Source organism: Chrysemys picta, chromosome 1 (assembly GCF_011386835.1).
Source record: "Chrysemys picta bellii isolate R12L10 chromosome 1, ASM1138683v2, whole genome shotgun sequence".
Classification (NCBI taxonomy): domain Eukaryota; kingdom Metazoa; phylum Chordata; order Testudines; family Emydidae; genus Chrysemys; species Chrysemys picta.
Window position 1 is genome coordinate 131700000 of NC_088791.1, and position 20406 is coordinate 131720405.

General features: G+C 42.2%; 1 protein-coding gene across 7 annotated transcripts in view; it reads left to right on the forward strand.

The window, feature by feature from the left end:
• Positions 1-2865: 2865 nt before the first annotated feature.
• The window catches only part of FAR2 (fatty acyl-CoA reductase 2), a 208782-nt gene continuing 191241 nt past the window's right edge, over positions 2866-20406 (forward strand). For 2 of the 7 annotated variants that reach the window (XR_010593300.1, XM_065570536.1), the window contains exons 1-2: positions 3425-3722; positions 6447-6546. The gene's annotated coding sequence lies outside the window, so the exon portion shown is untranslated. Of the gene's footprint in view, positions 3051-3424; positions 3963-6446; positions 6547-20406 lie in introns of those variants that run through there. The other 5 variants (XM_065570549.1, XM_065570543.1, XR_010593301.1 and 2 more) reach the window with 5 other exon arrangements.

Consider the following 20406-nt stretch of genomic DNA (forward strand, 5'->3'; position numbering starts at 1 on the left):
AAACTTGTATTTTTGCGGCCCCCCCCCATCACTCCTGGCCCCCACGGGCTCCCTGGGCTTTCTCCCTCCCCATTGCCTCTGGGCTCCACTGCCTCCCTCAGTGTTTAATTTGTTTTGAAAGAGATGCCAGACCTCATCCCCGGCACAAATTAAGCTCTGCGAGGGTGGCCTGATACTGGCGAGTGGTGGCCAGGCACCCAGCTCTGAAGGCAATGCCACCACCAGCAGCAAAGAAGTAAGGGTTGCATGATACATGGTGTATTGCTACCCTTATTTCTGCGCTGCTGTTGTGGCTTGTGGTGCCTGGTGCTCAGCATATGGCTCAAGGTGGGCTTCACACTGTCACACGGAGGCTGCATCTTGCCAGAGCCCACGGCCTTCCTGCATCCCTCTGGCCACTCCTGCCTCATCGGAGCACCATTTCAGATTTTGGGGTGGGGGTGAGAGAAAACTTTAACTATGGTTCCAGGGACTACTTAGGCACCTGAAAACTCTAGGGTTTTTGCAGATAATAACTGAGGAATTAGCTGAGAGGAGCACTCTAATTGTTATATAAAAAAGATAAAATATATACAAACTCCAATTAAAGCCATGTTTAAAGTTTATATGTGAATTTGGAACAATCAGGAAATAATACAGCAAGATATTCCCATTCCCAAGCCTTGAGGTATCAGTTCTGGAGTTTTAACACCGATATCAGAAACATGTCTAATACTTTGTACACTATCTTTATCAGAGATAAATAAAATCTGCTTACTTTCTCTAACAGACACTGTGTTACTGCCATTATCTACTCTATTTTAGTCAATTTTTTTCAGTAAAAACATAATTTTAACATGTGATTAAGGGTTTTTTCTTTTTTATTAAGAAAAGGAATTTATTTTTCTAATTATTTTGGCATTTATGTTTAATGTCACAATCATGTATGCGACTCACTAACATTTGACTCCATCATTGCTATTTGTGTCATAGTTGGAACTGCATTTATTTTCATGCAAATTTTAAGTTATTTAACAGATATAACTAAAAATACAATTTGAAAATAAGCAACCTTCATCTGCTCAGTGTCTAAAGTTATGTGTTTAGCTAATGTTTTGTAAACTGGCACTGCTAAGGTTAGTACAAGCTAAAGTTACATTCTAGAAAGATACTATTATTTGATTGTACCACTTTAAATAATGAATGACAAAGCACAATACGATAATAAAAGTAATAATGATAATTACTCCAGCCAGGACAGGTTAGGCATTTTAGAACTCACTACTCAAAGAATTAAATTTAAGCATAAGAGAGAAATAAAATTATGAAATGCATAGACCAGTCAGAAAACTAAAACAACAGCACTTTGAAAGAATACAATTACAGAGAATAGATGTGCATTGCAGGAAGTACCAACAAGTAACAACAACAATATAAGTATGTGTTGGGGGTGAGTGTGAAAGAGACAAGTGAGCTGGGGGAGTAGATGAGAGACCCCACGCTGCTCCTTTAAGAGAGCCGCACTCGCCAGTCTGAAGGAACACTCCTTCAGACACAGCAGTAGCCGCCAGCAGCTCTGTCCCACTCTTGGTGAGCCCTATCCACCCCATGCTCTGTGGAGATGGGGTACATGGATGGAGGGGGGCAGGGGACACCCTGACAACAGTGCACCTTCTTCCCCTCCCCTCGTGCAGCAAACAGGAAGCTCCTAGGAGCAGCTGGCCAGGGGCTGCCCCAAGGCCAGGGGCAGAAGCTGTGGGGCTGTAGAAACCAGCAGAGGGAGGAGCACCCCTCCTCCAGAGGTGCCCCGGGCTTTCACCCAGTTCACCTGTGCCTAAGGCCAGCCCTGCTAGTCTTTAAACAGAAGTGAAAACAGTGTTGCCAACTCTCATGATTTTGTCATGAGTCACACAATAATTGTTTTCCTTAAAGCCCCAACTCCTGGAGTCAAGTGGATATGTGATGATTTCAGCCATCATTCTTAAAGAAATGTTTTGTAAAATGTTTTTAGCCTTGGTGGCTGTGGGGAAAGCTTCAAAATGTGACCTCAGCCCACCCTAAGGGCTCAAAAAGCAGAAGGCAGATATAAAGATTACCAAATCTATTATTTTTACATAATATCATGATTTTGGGTGAGCCTGATTCATGATTTTTGGACATTTGGGGTTGGCAATACTGTGAAAGTGACTTGAAATTTCATTCCTGTTTAAGGGCAGTTTGTAGTCTATTATTTGTAGTGAGGTAACACCCCTAGTGCCCCAGGCAGGTGCCCTAGTACAATGTTTCCAAAAATTAAACGATCTATTCAAGCCTGGTGAACAGCAAAAGAGTTATCTTGTTTTTTTTTTCTACACTTGTTTCAGTCTATGTATTCAAGAGTTAGTAACAAAGTAAGAATATACATTACAATTTTAAACCTAAGGAGTGTCCCTTAAGTGACTTGACACAAGATATTCTAACATGTTTGTATCAGAGATGGGTGGGTCTAATATTTATTTTAATTTTTTCTTTATATAGGAATTAGATGCAGTGCTCCTGTCAGCTAATTTCTAAATTATCTGTAAAAAACCACCACCAACAAAAACCCAAACTAGACTTTTCAGGTGCCTCAGTAGCCCCTAGAATCAAAGTTAAAGACCTCCCCCACACACACACACAACTGAAATGGTGCCCCTAGCAAGAAAACCAGGCACTCAAGGCCTAATAACAGTCTTTTGCATGGGCCAGTTCAGGATGAATTTAGAGAATACTAAATTCCCATCCATGCGTGATGGTTTCCCTTTGCCTGGTGTGAGTACTGGAGTCCAGACCGCCCTCTTTCTGTCAGCGTAGTTGCCCCCCCCCCCCCGTCCTTTTATTTAAAGCTGGAATGTAAGGGTAAGAAGTGAGAAGATGATGATAATAAAAGAGGCAAGGAGGCGCTGCTAGGCTAGGAAGGCGAGGCAAGCGCAGCTGCAGCTCTAGCGCGCGCTCTCTTTCCCTGCTTCTGTCTTCGCTCCCTAAGTTCCAAGGGGATCCTGAAGCCAGGCAGTGCCCCCGGTGAAGCCCGACAGAGGCGATCCATGCTCACGGTAGGGAAAGACATCGCAACACCCTACCCCAAATATCCCGTGATTGCCTTAAAGCGCCACTACCTAATTGGGCTCCCTGCGGCATAGCTCAGGGGCGCAAAGGAAGAGGTCGAGCGAGGGGGGTACAGACCCTGGGGAGGGCAGGCAGGAATCCCGCTGCTTTGCATTAGGTGCTGCTGTGTGTGCGCGGGCGGCGGGAGGGGGTGCCTAGAGTTCATTCATAGCGAGGAGTGGACCGGCTGCCCCTCCGCCGCTTTTATCGTCTTAGGATCAACGGGAAGCAGCAGCAACAGCTGCTGCTGCAGCGTGTCAATTGCAGTTCAGCGCACCCTGGTCTTAGCGCCGGGACCAGAAACGGGAGTATAACCCCGCCAGGGCGGGACGGGCGAGTCTGCAGCCTCTTCGCCTGCCTGTCCTCCTCTGTCCTTGGCATATGGGCGTGTGCGCGCGCAAAGGTTGCGCCCAGCACTCGCTGCAAGAGGCAGAGACGGGCAGGACAACTCTGCCCCCACCTCCTGTCTCAAAGCCGGCCGGATATATAGTGTCAGCGGCTGGAAGAGGAGGAGAGAAGAGGTTTTGTGTGCCCCCCCCCCCCTTGTCTAGAGTTGCTTGTGATCGGGGAGGCGGGGGAAGCGTTTTGGAGCCGGGAATGGATCGGAAACGGTAACGAAGGTAACAGCCCGCTGGAAAATGGGGACAGTCCGGGATTCAGCCCAGCGGAGTCTTTCGCCTTTCTCCCTCGCGGCGGGGAAAGGGAGGAGGACGGGAGTGAGAGAGCCTGGCTTGGGGTGGGGCTGCTTTGGGCGCGCGGGAGGGAAAGGAGCCGGGGCTGCTCGGGTTGGGCTCAGTTTGGGAGCGAGGGCTGGGAGGACACAAACCGCAACCCAAGGACGCTGCTGACTTTCATAGCGGGTAAGTGTAGAGCTTGAAAGAGAGACACGCCCGGACTGGGGACTCTCGGGGGTGCTTTAAAGCCGAGGGGCCGGGTATGCCAAAGCCAATGGAAACGGGGGCTGTGCTGGTACCTGACTCTCCATCGCACACGAATCTGTCCTAGGCTGGCTAGTGATCATCTCCAGCCCCTGCACGTTTACTCTCCGGGGCTTCTCCTTGGGAGAGTTGAACATGAAGTGCAGACATATGACTGAGGACAAGAATGTCCTGAGTGGATAGTCACGCTCTGTTTCACAACCTTAAGATTTGCTCTAGGGAGAAATAGAGACTTTGTGGTGCAGTGAGGAGACCCAATGTGCTTTTTTTTTTTTAAGGTGCTTTTAAACTTGCAGGTTTCTCCTCCCACTCCTTATTTTTTTTTCTGCCCATCAGTCAGTATAAAGAACAGCATATGATACAAAGCTTGGACACAACTATTTAGATTGGGAGGAGATGTAATTATGATCCCCACAATCACTATTTCTGCTCACATTTTATTACAACTACGGTGCTTCCAGGAAACAGCATACATTCTTCAATATGAAGACATATCCTTAATTTTAAATTGGGGTCCTAACTGTTCCTAAATCTGAGATGATCTTCAGTTTTTCAGGAATAAGAGGCATCTATCTCTCTGTGCTGTGTTTGTATAGCACTTTGAAGATGCCTGCTGATAAAGTACAGTTAAAGTGCTAACTTTTTGTGCAGTAATAATGAATTTGCCTCTGTGCCTGTAAAGGACTTAGCTAGAGAAAAGGAGCAGGAAATTATCAAGTACAGCCTTATCTTTGTAATAAATTGAACAGCTATTGCTCCATCCAATTGTTTTATCATCCCAAAAATTTGGTGAGCAGATTAGGCACATCAATTGATAACTAAGATTGTAATTTTGTGACAGCTGTAAAGGCTTTCTGTATACCCCAAATTTCCACCCAGTTCTGACACTTGAATTGGTGTTAAAACAAAAAGGAACTGAAGTATAAACAAACCCAAAATATGTCAACATTCATGAGTTTTTAGGAGTTTTTCAATCAGAAGTCACAAGTTATGATATCCCCTTTGCAGACTAGTCAGTTTACTGCATTTGTCTGCACTCTGGATTCCTCAGCTCCACCCAAGTGGCTGAGCACATGTTATTATTTATGTTACAGGCACATATCATTGTGGCTCTTTTATCTGAAGCTATAGTGTCTGAAACGTAGCTAGCAGCCAATATAGATTGTGTTCATTATTGCTAGAGTGCTAAAGCAATGTTCCTACTAAACAGGGAAATTGCTTCTCTGTGTGTGTCTATGTCTATATAATAGAGAGAAGACTCCTCTATCATAGGGGTAATCATAGTGATTTCTTAGTTAAGGTTGCACTGAGATTTGGACTTAAAACTGGTCTAAATCCTCTCTCTAATATAATTTAGTGATTGAATTTAGTCTAAAAAATTGACACAATAACTCTCTGGTGTTGCATGTTCTATGTAATAAGCTTTAGTAAGATACTTACCAATTTTTGTAGCAGTAACGTTTGAAAATGCTCCCTTTTTGAAATTTTTGCCCTGGTTTTTTTTATATATATATATATATATATATATAAAAACATATATTTTTTTTGTGTGGGATGTGGGGGGGGTGGGAGGGAGAGAAAGGATCCTTTAGTTAAACAACCACACTCCCCATAAACTCCACACTTAACACTCCTGCATATTCAGATGATAGTTCAGCAAGGTGTATTTTTAAAACACACTGGCTAAAAAGTTAATGAACATTTAAAAAACAAAACAAAATAACATTGTGTAGCTAGGAGAATATGTGAATTGGTCAAGGTGAATCTCTAGAGAGGCTGATAGGCTTGTAGAGAAGGCCAGGAGAGTTGTGGGTCTCTGACAACCAGGCCTTTAACCTGCATCTCTGCTACAGAGACATCTCTGCTGAAACCTCCTGTGATTTCTCAGAGGTCAGCCTTGGTCTGGCAGGCCTGTGGTAGCCCTTTGGGCTGGGACTCAGCTACTTTCTCCCTTCCCCAGTCTTCTTGTCTTTTGCCAAGCATGTAACTCCTATTTTTTTCTGACACCATCTGAGTTAGCATTTTATCCTGTTTTTACTTTTTTCAACAAATTATTTTTCAAATCAGTGCTTCCAAATTGCTGATGACCCTTCAGAAAAGATAATAGCTATTGGGTGATGTCTTTATACAGAACATGGTATCAAAAATCCTGATTAATTGTGTCGCTGCACAATAAATAGTCAACAATACATTTTTGTAACTAAGACAAATTATGGTTTGACCACGTAATTAGTCTCCCATTGAGTAATTATTGGTGTGCGGGGAATCCTTTTCTTTTTTCTAATCATTGACTAAGTTTGTTTTATTAAAACACTTGGGCACTATTGAAGGCTTGGCAAGAATTTCTGTAATCTGACTACAAGCATGTTCAGATATAATATAATACTTTCTCTCTCTTTTCACAAGATTCAACTGTACATACAATCGCCTGAATATACATGCAAAGAATTGGGAATGCAAGTGGTGAATAATCACAAAAGGCTAGATTCTTCCATCCTTGCTCACAGTGAGTAGCACCCTTACTCCTCCACAAGTTGTGTGGTCATACCTCACTCTTCTTGTTTTCGACTTGCCAGGAATCAAAGCGGAATAACTGGGCCCATAGGATGTGTAGTGTATTAGAGCCTTTTCCTGAATTGAACTTTATTTTGATTATGTAGGCCTGATTCTGTCATCCTTGTGTTCACTGAAAAGTAGCTTATTCCTCAAGAAATCCAATTTGAAGTTAATGGGACAACTTGCAGGATAAAGTACTACTCAGTATGTGGAAGGGTGGTACTTACAGTTAGGACCCTGATTCAATATAGCACTTCACCACATGCTGAAGTCCCACTGAAGTAAAGCACGGGTGTAAGTGCTTTGCTGAAGCAAGGCTAAAATCTATAGAACCAGATTCTGATACCCTCACTTACATGAGGTAGTACCTTTATGTCCAGCTCCTCAAAGATATTTAGGTGCCTAACTTTCCATTGACTTCAAATACCTTTGAGGATCTGGGTCTTACTCCAGGTTAGTCCTGTTGACTTCAGCAGGGCTATTTCAGGAATAAGTAGGGTGACCAGATAGCAAGTGTGAAAAATTGGGACAGGGGTTGGGGGGCAATAGGTAAGAGCCCCCAAAATCGGGACTGTCCCTATAAAATCGGGACATCTGGTCACCCTAGGAATAAGGAACTAATCAACATGAGTAGGGGTGTCAGAACCTGGCCAGTATTCAGACCCTGAAATAAAAGTGGCTTGATTTCCAGAGGTGTATGCCCACTTTTATTTAGGTGACTACTATCGACGTAGAAGCCTATCTTTAAACACACAGGTTTGTAAGTTGGAGCCTCTGTTTTTTAGTATCAGAGGGGTAGCCGTGTTAGTCTGAATCTGTAAAAAGCAACAGAGGGTCCTGTGGCACCTTTAAGACTAACAGAAGTATTGGGAGCATAAGCTTTCGTGGGTAAGAACCTCACTTCTTCAGATGCAAGTAATGGAAATCTCCAGAGGCAGGTATAAATCAGTATGGAGATAACGAGGTTAGTTCTGTTTTTTAGTCACCCAAGCTCCACTATCAGTCTTTAGTAAATTTGTTGTGCAATACAGCTTTATAATTGATAATGTCTTTAATACCAAATGTATACCACAGCACTTATACAGAGTTCATTATAACTACCCACCCTGATGTGTGAGGTATAAAAATTAAATAAAAGAAAAGGATACATTTTTGGATTGAAAAATCATGGAACATTTTCTATCCATATTAGTGTAAAATGCCAGCTGACACCAAAATTAAATTTGGAACCAACTAAATTGGCAGTGTCCTTTTGCTTTACCTGTCTTGACGCAATTGCAAAGCCTTTCAGTAAAAGGAATGAAAGGTTCTTTACTTTCACTGTAGCATCTGTAAAAGAGTGCTGTAGCCTCTGCTGAAATGCTGTTTGGTTAATTCCTACAATACTCCTCCTTAGTGAATCCCAAGAGAGATTCCTATGTTGTACATAGACACTTAGGTCACTATTTTTCCTTTCTCTGTTAGTAGAGGCACACCAATTATTAAAATGAATATATCGGAAGGTTAATAATGGGAAACAGAACCTCGGTTGGTAGTAGCCAAAATTTGATTCCATTTAATGGCTTCTTGGTGGTATATGTGAAATGAGTTGGTCTCAGTTCTCCTAGTGCACAGCTACCCAGATCACAAAATCCAAGGCTATAGTTGACTGTAACTTCACTTTAATAAAGAAGCCAAGGGCTGAATGACTATGGTGACAGCGTATGCCTGTCCTCTTACTCTCTTGTATTTGTTTCTAGTTTAAAATAGGTTAGCCTTACTTACCAAGCACTGCAATGGTAACATGGCAAGAGATGGAAGCTTTAGCAGCCAGCTTTGTTTTAATGACCTGGAGCCAGTCTAATGTTCTACTGTAATGAGCTGTTTCAGCTGTCTCTACTAATGCTACAGGATAACAATGAGGTGCAGATACCATGGAGATGGGTGCAGTATAAATATTCAAATGGAAAAGACTGCACTTCTCACAGGTATGATGAATGCTGGTATTACAGCAAACTGTTCTCCACAGACACTGTAGTCACAAGTGTTGCTCCAGCATATTTGGTTCCAGCTATGTAATTTCTCACCTTCACATGTTTCTTGGAAGTACCAGCAACCCTGTGTCTCTTACAGAAAGCAGAGCATAGTTTCTAATTTTCTATTGTCTTCTGGCATTCAGGCAGTGGCAGAAGGGAGAAAATGAGTTGTACTTTCCACCCATTTTGGGATTGAACATCTGTAATTGTGCACCCTGAGCTCTGCTTCAAGCTACACTTGTAAATCTCAGGTCATTCTGTAGTGGAGGGTTTTGTTTCAGTCTTCAGAAGCATCTCACTTGAAGCACTTCCACAGTTTGTGGCAATCCTTTAAGAAACTACAACAGGACTAATATTTTTTTGGCTGACTTCTTTGCTGCTGCCAAGTCCTGATTTGAAATGGAGGGCATCCTCATCATCATCATCATACAGGCTGACTTTTCTTGGGCCTCCCACTGATTTCACAGTAGCCAGGATTTCACCCCGGACTTGTTCATACATCTGTGGAATCGCTGTTTTTAGCCACATAACTCAATCATAAGTCAATGAGTTTCACAGATCATGCATTGAATTGTTGGTTTTCAGTGGCACTTTATAAGCCAGACTCTGCTCAATTACCTAATTCATCATTATCGAACCATTATTGAATGTAATTGATGTGAAGTGCCTAAGTGCTTTGTTATCCAACACATTAGGAAATGATTGGGGTTGTGTTGATCTCCACAGTAAATGAGGCTTTCATCCTGTATAAATACTCTTTGTCTACCACAGGAAACCTGACTCTTCAATTGATTGTCTCTGTCCAAATTTCTAAACTGGTGACCGAAGAATACCTTCGGATTTCCCTTTGCTGAGAACAGTTGCAACCTGACTGCTTTTACCTCCGGGCTTGTGGGCAGCAGAGAAATGGGTTGTCTGCTTTCTGGCAGATTCTGTGATATTCACACAGAACCACAGACACGGATAGCTCTGCAGTCTAGTGCTGGAGCCAATATATTCCCCTTGGGACAAAACCACTTAATTACCAGCTTCAGTTTTCTTTGGAAGAAATCTCTGATTCTGACTACTTTACCTGTCATTTCATGCTTTTTGCTGCATGGATTCTTCCTTTGTGGATTTGTTTGCACTTCTCCATAGACTTCATCAGCTTGCCATCTTCAGGAAGAAATTAAAACAAGCCTCTAGTCTGGTCAGGGCTCTGGCATGAGATGAGACTGTCTACTGCAGGTCATCTGCTCTAAGTACTCATTGCCTTTTTTTCCATACTGGTTACTCGGGGGCAAATTGTCTGAGATGATTGCCTTGCTTGGAATCTGTTGCATTCTGAGCGTATGCCTTTGTTTTCATCCAGAATAAGCACGTGTTTGTTTTTGTTTATTTTTTAAACCAGAGATACCAGGACATTTATGCTCTGTCCTGACATAGACATCTTAGTCAAATTCTGCAGAGCCTGTCAACCCCAGTGGCAAATGTTTGGGGCCCCAAATTCCTCCAAATTGCCACCATACCTAACTCAAGTTCTGGGGAATTTGTCTACATACGCTCAAATACCTGCTCACTGACTGACATCCCCCCCCCACCCCAATCCCTAAATGTCCTAGAGTTATTCCAGTTTAGGCCATAAAGTCTCAGGTCATGATGAGGATCCTAGATGATCTGTTAACTTGATGGCATGCATCACATACTGTTACAGACAGTGGTCCCAATTTACTGCCTGTCATTTCCGGCATTTCACCTCGTTCACCCACTTCTTCTTCCATCACCAGGCCGACCGAGGAGTTGAGAGGTTTAACTGAACCCATAAAGAAGGATTGACTTTGCATCTGAGCCACAGACTAACCCCTTCTATTTGGCACTTCACTGACCCTTCTCTACTACCATAAGGCTATGCATACTACTACCATGCATTCTCTTGCCTCCTTCATGCTTGGAAGGGAATTTAACTGCCCCATTCTTAAGTTGCCTTGGCATGGGCAGGACTGCTAAAAGGGTATTATTTTTATGCATGCATAATCAAATTCCCCAAAGTGTTTAATTACAGGGGCCAAGTTAGCATACTATACAGGGAGCGGAAACTGGCTTCATACTGGTTTGGGCCTTTGAAGGTCTAGCAGTGTTTCTACTGAGTGACCACACTAGATGATACACAACTTGTATGCAAGTAATTCCTGATCTGCTGGCCACAGCACCATTCACTCTGTCAGCTGAAAGCTTGATGCTAAGGACACTTGGGTGAGTCCTTGCAGAACTCCCACAGGCACTGAAAGGCCCTGATTGGGCATCACTCGCCACTTTCAAACCTGTTACAGAGGACTTCATACACTCTTCTTGGGCTCAGACAAGACCAGCTCTATTTCAGGACTATACAATGATGACACCTGAAAACCAGGACATTGGACTCTACCAAGAGTAACAAAATTGTTTATCTTTGTTGTTGGTTTAAAATAATGGTTAGTGTGCCTTTAATTCTCAAGCCGTGCAAAGTTCATATGAACAAGATGTGGAAGTTTCAACAGCCACTTTTATTTTAGTAACTAGTAAACATTTAAATAGCATATCTCAGTGCCCATCTCTTTCCCAATGCTATAGTTCCCCAGGTCAGGATTAAGGCATGTGGGCAGGGAAGACTGTTTGTCACTGTCTATGCGGTACCATTTAATTAGAATAAATAGAAAACTTTAATCTCTGGGGTGTCATTTTAGTTATTCTTAAATTTGCCTTAAAATTGTATTATAACATCACAAAAATATTCTGAAACACCAGTCTTCCCAGCACTGATAATAGCCCAGTACTTTCCTAGCCTTTATATGTAACGGTACCTGCAGTCCTTTTAAAAACAAATATTCTGCTGTTCAGTAACATTTAATTTCCATGGCAGCTTATGCATCTTGTGCTGCTGAAAGCTGTGAGATACAGACCGCTTTCTTAAAAGAACCCACCTCACTGTTATCTTATCCAGTGTTCAAATATCCACAATATTTTAAAAGGAAAAAAAATCTTTAAATAAATGACTTGTCCAGGGTCAGCCTGGATTTCTGATTTGGTTGTCAGCAAGAAAATATTTCTGCAACTATTTTGTAGCCACAATTTTTTTTTCTTTTTCATAAATTTGTACTACATGTAAGACTGGCTTGGATGTTTTTGGGAGCATATGGTATGTTTCCTTTTGCTGAGTTTACTTGTTGGAGCTGGTCCTGAAGTCTACTAGTGTTCCTCATTTCAATGCAAGATTCTCCCAGACTTGCTATCTTGATGGATATACTCTGAGTGGAGGGGAGGCTGACCTTTGGCATTATGGATTCAGGGTTGTCAGTTCACTTGACAGGAATGCACTGTGTGGCCATTGCCACTTCCCCTTGTGTTTCTTAGCAGTGACACACCATGGTTTGAATTTGTAGTAGTTTGTTTTTTTTCTGTTTTTTGTTTTTTGTTTTTAAGTGTGTTTATTGTAAAGAGACCTGGCCACAATGTGTTCTACGTGGCAGAGCCAATGTTCACTGGGACCCAGATCAGTAAAGGGAGATGGCACAGTTAGAACCAACGTTGCAACAAAGTTAGTGGCTGAGTATGAGAAGAGCGGGCTACCTGGCTGTTTCTCAGTGCTTGAAACCTGGCCTTGAGTTCAGGCAGGAGGAAGACTCCTAGATGTTGTGTGGTTTCCCTTGACAGAAAAGCTGCTGATCTGATTTAACCAGTACTTAAAAATCCTGGCTGCATGGAGTATTCAGCATGGAAAAGCTACAGTTGAAAATGAAAACTAGCCTTCAGCATAATTTTGCCTGTAAATGCCACTGAACTGCAAGTGGGGTCCCAAAAAGGCACTTGGAATTGAGTGTATGTGCAATGAAGCCGTGGGCATGTTTCTGAAATGCAGAATGAGTCTAACTGGCTAAGTGTCAGAGGAGAAGTTTGAGCAAAGTAGCAGCCTGGTGGGCAAATTTTCCTCCTCTTTTGCTCTTTGGTGCCATTTATGAGGAAACTGAGAGGGAAGGAGGTCATTCTTCACTTTCAGCCTCAAGCCTGACCATCTCTCTCTCCCCCTTCTCAAATCCCCTCACTGACTTCCTTTCTCTCTTCATATAGAATCATAGAATATCAGGGTTGGAAGGGACCTCAGGAGGTCATCTAGTCCAACCCCCTGCTCAAAGCAGGACCAATTCCCAACTAAATCATCCCAGCCAGGGCTTTGTCAAGCCGGGCCTTAAAAACCTCCAAGGAAGGAGATTCCACCACCTCCCTAAGTAACGCAATTCCAGTGCTTCACCACCCTCCTAGTAAATAGTGTTTCCTAATATCCAACCTAGACCTCCCCAACTGCAACTTGAGACCATTGCTCCTTGTTCTGTCATCTGGTACCACTGAGAACAGTCTAGATCCATCCTCTTTGGAACCCCCCTTCTGGTAGTTGAAAGCAGCTATCAAATCCCCTCTCATTCTTCTCTTCTGCAGACAAAACAATCCCAGTTCCCTCAGCCTCTCCTCATAAGTCATGTACTCCAGCCCCCTAATCCTTTTTGTTGCCCTCCGCTGGACTCTTTCCAATTTTTCCACATCCTTCTTGTAGTATGGGGCCCAAAACTGGACACAGTACTCCAGATGAGGCCTCACCAATGTCGAATAAAGGGGAATGATCATGTTCCTCGATCTGCTGGCAATGCCCCATCTTATACAGCCCAAAATGCCGTTAGCCTTCTTGGCAACGAGCACACTGTTGACTCATATCCAGCTTCTCGTCCACTGTAACCCCTAGGTCCTTTTCTGTAGAACTGCTTCCTAGCCATTCGGTCCCTAGTCTGTAGCAGTGCATAGGAGTCTTCCGTCCTAAGTGCAGGACTCTGCACTTGTCCTTGTTGAACCTCATCAGGTTTTTTTTTTTTTTGGCCCAATCCTCTAATTTGTCTAGGTCCCTCTGTATCCGATCCCTACCCTCCAGTGTATCTACCACGCCTCCCAGTTTAGTGTCATCTGCAAACTTGCTGAGGGTGCAGTCCACACCATCCTCCACATCATTAATAAAGATATTAAACAAAACCAGCCCCAGGACCGACCCTTGGGGCACTCCGCTTGAAACCGGCTGCCCACTAGACATGGAGCCATTGATCACTACCCGTTAAGCCCGATCTAGCCAGCTTTCTATCCACCTTACGCTCCGTTGATCCAGCCCATACTTCTTTAACTTGGCAGCAAGAATACTGTGGGAGACCATATCAAAAGCTTTGCTAAAGTCAAGGAATAACACATCCACTGCTTTCCCCTCATCCACAGAGCCAGTTATCTCATCATAGAAGGCAATTAGGTTAGTCAGGCACGACTTCCCCTTCGTGAATCCATGCTGACTGTTCTTGATCACTTTCCTCTCCTCTAAGTGTTTCATAATTGATTCCTTGAGGACCTGCTCCATGATTTTTCCAGGGACTGAGGGGAGGCTGACTGGCCTGTAGTTCCCCGGATCCTCCTCCTTCCCTTTTTTAAAATGGGCACTACATATCCAGCTCAATTTCCCTGTCTTGACCTTAAAGGCTCTGCACAGATCCACCCTACGCCCCCATCTCCTCCCACTCACTACACGCCACCCAAGCTCTTCCGAGTGCGCTTATTGTTTCCCTCACACATTCAGGTATTTTTGTGACAACTTTGCTGCCTGTCACACTACCAATTAATGTTTGCCCATCTCTCTTCTCCTCCCATTCACTTCTGAGAGTTAAGCTACTCTGCAAGAAATCCCACTATAAGGACTGCTCTTCACTTTGAATTAGTTCTGTGCCTCTTTGTGTACTCCTATGATGTTAGACGTTAGCCCTTTTGATATGGTTTGCTGCTCTTTACATATGTGTTTGTGTGTTTTTGGTTTTTGCATATTGCACAGCTGCTTACACCAACAGCCTTTATATAAATAATCATTTGAATAATAAAATTGGTCCCAGTGGTCAGAGCTCCCAGGATATTTAAGTGCAGTTTAATAGTTTGTTGGATGGCTAGAGAGTAAATTTTGGCTCTTCAGATTGGGGTTTTGATTGTTCCAAGCTAACAGAAAATAGGATTCTACTAAGCATCATGCATATGGTACGAGTTTCAATGTTCTTTTGTTTTTTAAGGATTTTTAATGTTTTTTTTTCTTCTCCAGTTCTTTGTACATGTCTTCAACTACAGGATTGTCCCAAAGGGTGGCTACTTGACTGCACTATATTCTAGAAGGCTTTGTATAAATTCCACTAATTCCTTGCATTTGCAGATTAATAGGATGTTTCCATGCACACCTTTTTGTGAAATATGTATCTGCCAAATGCAATCCTCTGTCATGTCCATCCGCATCTCCGAAATAATAATTGCTCTTACATGGTGCCTTCAATCTAAGATGCTCTGAATTCTTTGAAAATGTTTTTCTTGATAACTGATACCTAAAGGGCATGATTTTTCCACTGCATTGTTTCTTGTGTAGTCATTAGCAGCTGTGCAGAATTGGTGTGAAAATGCAACCAAATCAGAATTCTCCACTCTCATAGGTGGTAACATTTCACACCCACTTTGCTCACATGTAAATGACAGCAGAAGGTGCAGTGAGAATCAGGCACAGAATCTACTTCCAGGATTTTACATAACTTTATATTTCCATTGTCAAAAGGACAAAACCTGGGGGCTTATCTTCCAAATAGGAAATCTGGCACCCATAAATCTTACTGTTAGAAAACTAGCAGTGACAAAGATCTATGTCCGTTTCATAGTCTCTCTCCTCTCAGCGCAGCGCAGTCACTGAAAGATTTAGATTTCCAATTGAATTCACTTCCATTGTCCCATCTGAATAGTTGTCTAAAGGTATTTTATCAGAGCAGAGAGAGGCAAGCTTGTCAACATCAAATCTGTAATGTGAGTAATCAATCCGTAATGTGAGTGGCTAGGCAAAGATGTCTTTTAGTTATTCCCTGTTTATGGCAAATGATCAAATGTAGAACATCACAAAGAAAACATCTGTACAATATTGCATTTACCTGACCTGCTCTTCTTTTCTTTTTCAAGGCAGATTTAGAAGGAACCTGACTGAAGAATAAGAGCTAGAAAACATAGTGTCCCTTTTTGTTTCATCTGTCTGCCTGTTCAGAAGTCTGCTCTGAATGGGTGGTCAGATGTAAGCTAACAACTTTTTTGATAGAATCCCTATGTCTTTTGTGCTCTCCTCCATCACTGTTGATTGCATGTCTTTAGCGTACACTGCAAATACGTCTTCACAGTAGTGTTTGCAACAGAATGTGCAATTTAGTGTTTTGTGTAGAAGCACCAACAACATTCCATTAGGAGATTCACTTGAAGAAACACGAATACAAGAACAAAATTTGAGTTCCTCTGTTGGGCCAGAGATGTCCTGCATGATCTTGTGGATGGATGCATTGTGTCATCTGTCAGGGTATTTATATCCTGCACTTACAGGTTGAAGATCTCAATGATCTTGTAGGATTTTTACATTTCCGGCTTATATGATCCTACTTTGATATTCTGTATCATTCATCCTCTGCTTTTGCTATCCATATAACATGATTGGCATATTATCGGCCCTCTGTAGTGGAGGTAGCATAGCAGAAGAGAAAAATGGTAATCATGCATACAGCTATAGGAAGGTGAGGTTTATTAAATGCAGGATAGACCTCAGGGATGCAGAAAGTTAACATACTTTTAAGGAGAAATGTTAAATGTATCTATGACTAAAACAGCAAGGAGTCTTGTGGCACCTTAAAGACTAACAGATTTATTTGGGCATAAGCTTTTGTGGGTAAAAAACCTCACTTCAGATGCATGGCGTGAAAGTTACAGATGCAGGCATTATATAATGACACATGAAGAGCGGGGAGTACCTCACAAGTGGAGAACCAGAGTTGATGGGACCAATTCAATCAGGATGGATGTAGTCCACTCCCAATAATTGATGAGGAGGTGTCAATTCCAGGAGCGGCAAAGCTGCTTTTGTAATGAGCCAGCCACTCCCAGTCCCTATTCAAGCCCAAATTAATGGTGATAAATTTTCAAATGAATTTTAGTTCTGCTGTTTCTCTTTGAAGTCTGTTTCTGAAGGTTGTTTTTTTTTTTTTGTTCAAGAATAGTTACTTTAAAATCTGTTACAGAATGTCCAGGGACCTCTCGCAGCGTGACCTCTCGTGGCTTGCCTTCACCTCGGCATCAGAATCAATTATTCTGAGGGGATGAAAAATCTCTGGGGGACATCAATTCTGCACATGCGCAGTAGTGCAGAATTCTCCCAGGAGTACAGAATGTATACATTTCCTGTGTTGACAAAAGGGGTTTTTCGGTTGATGTAGTTAATTCACTATGCTGAGAATTCTTCCATCGACCTGGATGCATTTACACCGGGGGTTAGGTCAGCCTAACTTTAATGCTCAGACTGCAAAATTTTTCACAGCCTTGAGCAACATAGCTAGGTTGATCTAATTTCTAGGTGTACAAGACCAGGTGTCAGTGACGATGGCTTGAAGCAGCACTATAACTCCTGGGGTCATCTTCCTGTGAGAACCCTCTGGACTCGGAAGCAAGTAATCGCTGTATTGCTTTGGGAAAGCTCAGTAAATCTCAGGTAGATTTGGATGAAGTGGCACGTAGCAGATCTACGTTATACACCAGCAGATATGTATTGCGGAGGCACTATATACAGCACTATGTGATATTTCTGGTACTAATGAAATTGTTTTTTATTTGTACCCTTTTCTAACAGAGCCCATGTGAAAACCTCTAGTTTTTATTCCTGTAGTTCAGGAATGAACGGCTGCCAAAAAGTGATGTATTCTTCTTCTTCTTTGTTCCAGCTGTTTGGAAGACATAAGAATTGTCTGACTCTTTAATGTCACATTTATTTCAAGAGTCCAGTATTTTTGTCCTTTGCTCTTGGTCCAGGTTTTAGAACTCTAGCCTGGAACTTGGCATACTTGGGTTCTGTTTCCTGCTCTGTCACAGACTATGGCCAGGTCTACACTACAAACTTACCTCATTCAGGGTGTGGAAAAATGGAGCGATGTAGTTATATTGACTGAACTCCTGGAGTAGACAGTGCTGTGTCGACAGGAAAGCTTCTCCTACCAACATAATTATGGCCTCTTGTGGAGGTGGATTAGATATGCCAATGGGCGAAGTTCTCCCATTGGAGTAGTAGTATCTTCACTGAAGTGCTACAGTGGTGCAGCTGCAGTGCTGTCTGTGTAAACAAGCTCTACATCTGTGACTTTGGGCAGGTCACTTAACGTCAGACTTCTTCAGTTCTCCATCTGTAAAATGCAATACAATTTTAGTACTTCCCTACCTCACAGGGGTGTTGTGAAGCTAAATACGTTAAAGATTGTGAGGCACTCAGATACTATATTAATAGGTACCATATAATTACCATCTAATAGGTCCCCAGCTGATCTGATATTTTGTGCATTGGTGGTAGAGAATTAGGTTTTCCTCCTGCAGTGCTGCCCTCTACTTGCAGCATTGTTTTAACTAGATCAGGGGTAGGCAACCTACGGCATGTGTGCCCAAGGCAGCACACGAGCTCATTTTCAGTAGCACTCATACTACCCGGGTCCTAGCCACAGGTCTGGGGGGCTCTGCATTTTAATTTAATTTTAAATGAGGCTTCTGAAACATTTTAAAAACCTTATTTACTTTAAATACAACAATAGTTTAGTTATATATATTATAGACTTATAGAAAGAGACCTTCTAAAAACGTTAGAATGTATTACTGGCACACAAAACCTTAAATTAGAGTGAATAAATGAAGACTCGGCACACCACTTCTGAAATGTTGCCGACCCCTGAACTAGATGGATCACACATTGGTCTTCAGACCACCAGTGGCCTGGATCAATACTGGTGATCTTCAGAATGAAACGCTTTGAGATGGGGTGTTTGGAGGGAAGGCGATTCTTCTCTTGCAAAATGGTCTGCAGAACGAGAGAGAGAATTCCTGTTCCAGGTATTGCTTACAGAAAACCAAAAAGTATCTAGAATCGCAGCACTTAAGAACTGTCTGAGATGAAATGAGGGACACGTCAGCTCTTTAAAACTACAAAGGAACCTTTTAGGTAGAATGTGATTATCCAATATGGATTTTGCCCTGGACAGCTGAGTTATAACATGCCTACTGTGCACAATGGTCACTGCCGTGAGATTTTTAACAACAAAATGGGTAAGGCATCAATTTTACATCTCATCTAAAAAATACTATTTCAAGGAGCATGGTGCTTCTCAATATCGCCTTGAATGTTTGCCACATGTAAGACCTTGTTACCCTTCAGGCGCCAACATTTTTATGTTAATGTCAATTAAATTTTAAAAGCATCTGAGTGTCCTTTTTACTGCACATGTAATGTCTTTGGTGAAAACGTGTTTAAAATACAATGGGAAAAATGAGAACCTGAATTGCGTTGCTTTAAGCTTAACAACAATATTATTGTAATTCTTGTGGCAGCACCTTACATGTGCTACATGCTGTACAAATGTACAGGATTACACAGTCCTCACTCCAATTATTTTATAATCTGTAAGGACAAAAAACAGTGGGGAGAAAGATACGCAGAGTTGTCAGGGTGGTGATATCCAACCATCTTGATAGTTCAGTTTTGTTTTTGTTTTTTAAGATAGTCAATTCAATATTTTATTTATACTATAAAAACTTAGGCCCAGATTCAATGGTTTCAATGGGCATTAAGCACCTAAATACCTTTTGAGGATCTGGGCCTTAGAAGCTTTTTGGTAAGGGGTTGAAGAGAGGGAGACAAGTAGTGGGGGGAAAAAGAGAGTGTGAGAAAGAGGGAAGGAAGGACCGTGCAGTGCAAAATGTAAAGCCAGGGTATTGAGGTTGAATATCAGAAGAGTCAAAGTGGTAGGAGAGGGACAGGGGGAAGTGGGATGACAACCAATGCTATGTTGCAGGAGGAGAAAAATTAGGGTTATCCAGAGTCTAGGTTTCACAGTTTAATGGATGATGATGATGATTGATGTCAGCGGCTGTGAAGACTCCTCTTGGTTGCTGATGTTCCTTGTGTGGCGTGGGAGACAGGAAGCTGCTAGGCCTGATGCTCTGGGTGGGTCCTTCTGGATCTGATGGTAAGGTGGTTTGGGACTGGAAGACCCTGATTTACCCTCTGCACCCTTAACAGTAGCTGGCATAAAGCTTATGCTCTAATAAATTAGTTAGTCTCTAAAGTGCCACAAGTACTCCTGTTCTTTTTGCGGATACAGACTAACACGGCTGCTACTCTGAAACCTGTCTCTATAAACATTAACTTTACTTGACATGTAATCTTTCATTTTCTAGTTCAGGCTATTTATTCTGTGAGTATAGTAACAGCTATTAACCAAATGGGTGTAGTCTAGAAGAAGTTATGTCATAAATGTGGGCTTTGCTGTTGGTTTACTATAATTTCCTGTTAGTAAACTGTGCCAGAGGTGAAGTTGTAGTATGTAAAAACGACCTTTTGAGTCAATGTGGATTTCCTATGTTTATATCACCATAGTGACATTTCCGTGGTTTGGAGAGAAATAACTGTAAAAGTTGCTGTTGCCCTTAAAAAAATAAAATAAATATATATATCTGTATCTATAGAACTATTTACTGAGGAACTGAACAGCCTAATGTCAAGGGTAATTAGATAAATCTGAAAAAAATGCACCATAAACTAGATTTTAGTTCAGCAAAATCATTTATATGAAGACAGCTTTTTCTGTCTGATGGTCTGGGAAGTTGTCACCAGAAAAGAAATGCATTCGTTATTCTTGCATCTGAGGTTTTCATATATTGGTTATAGTTTA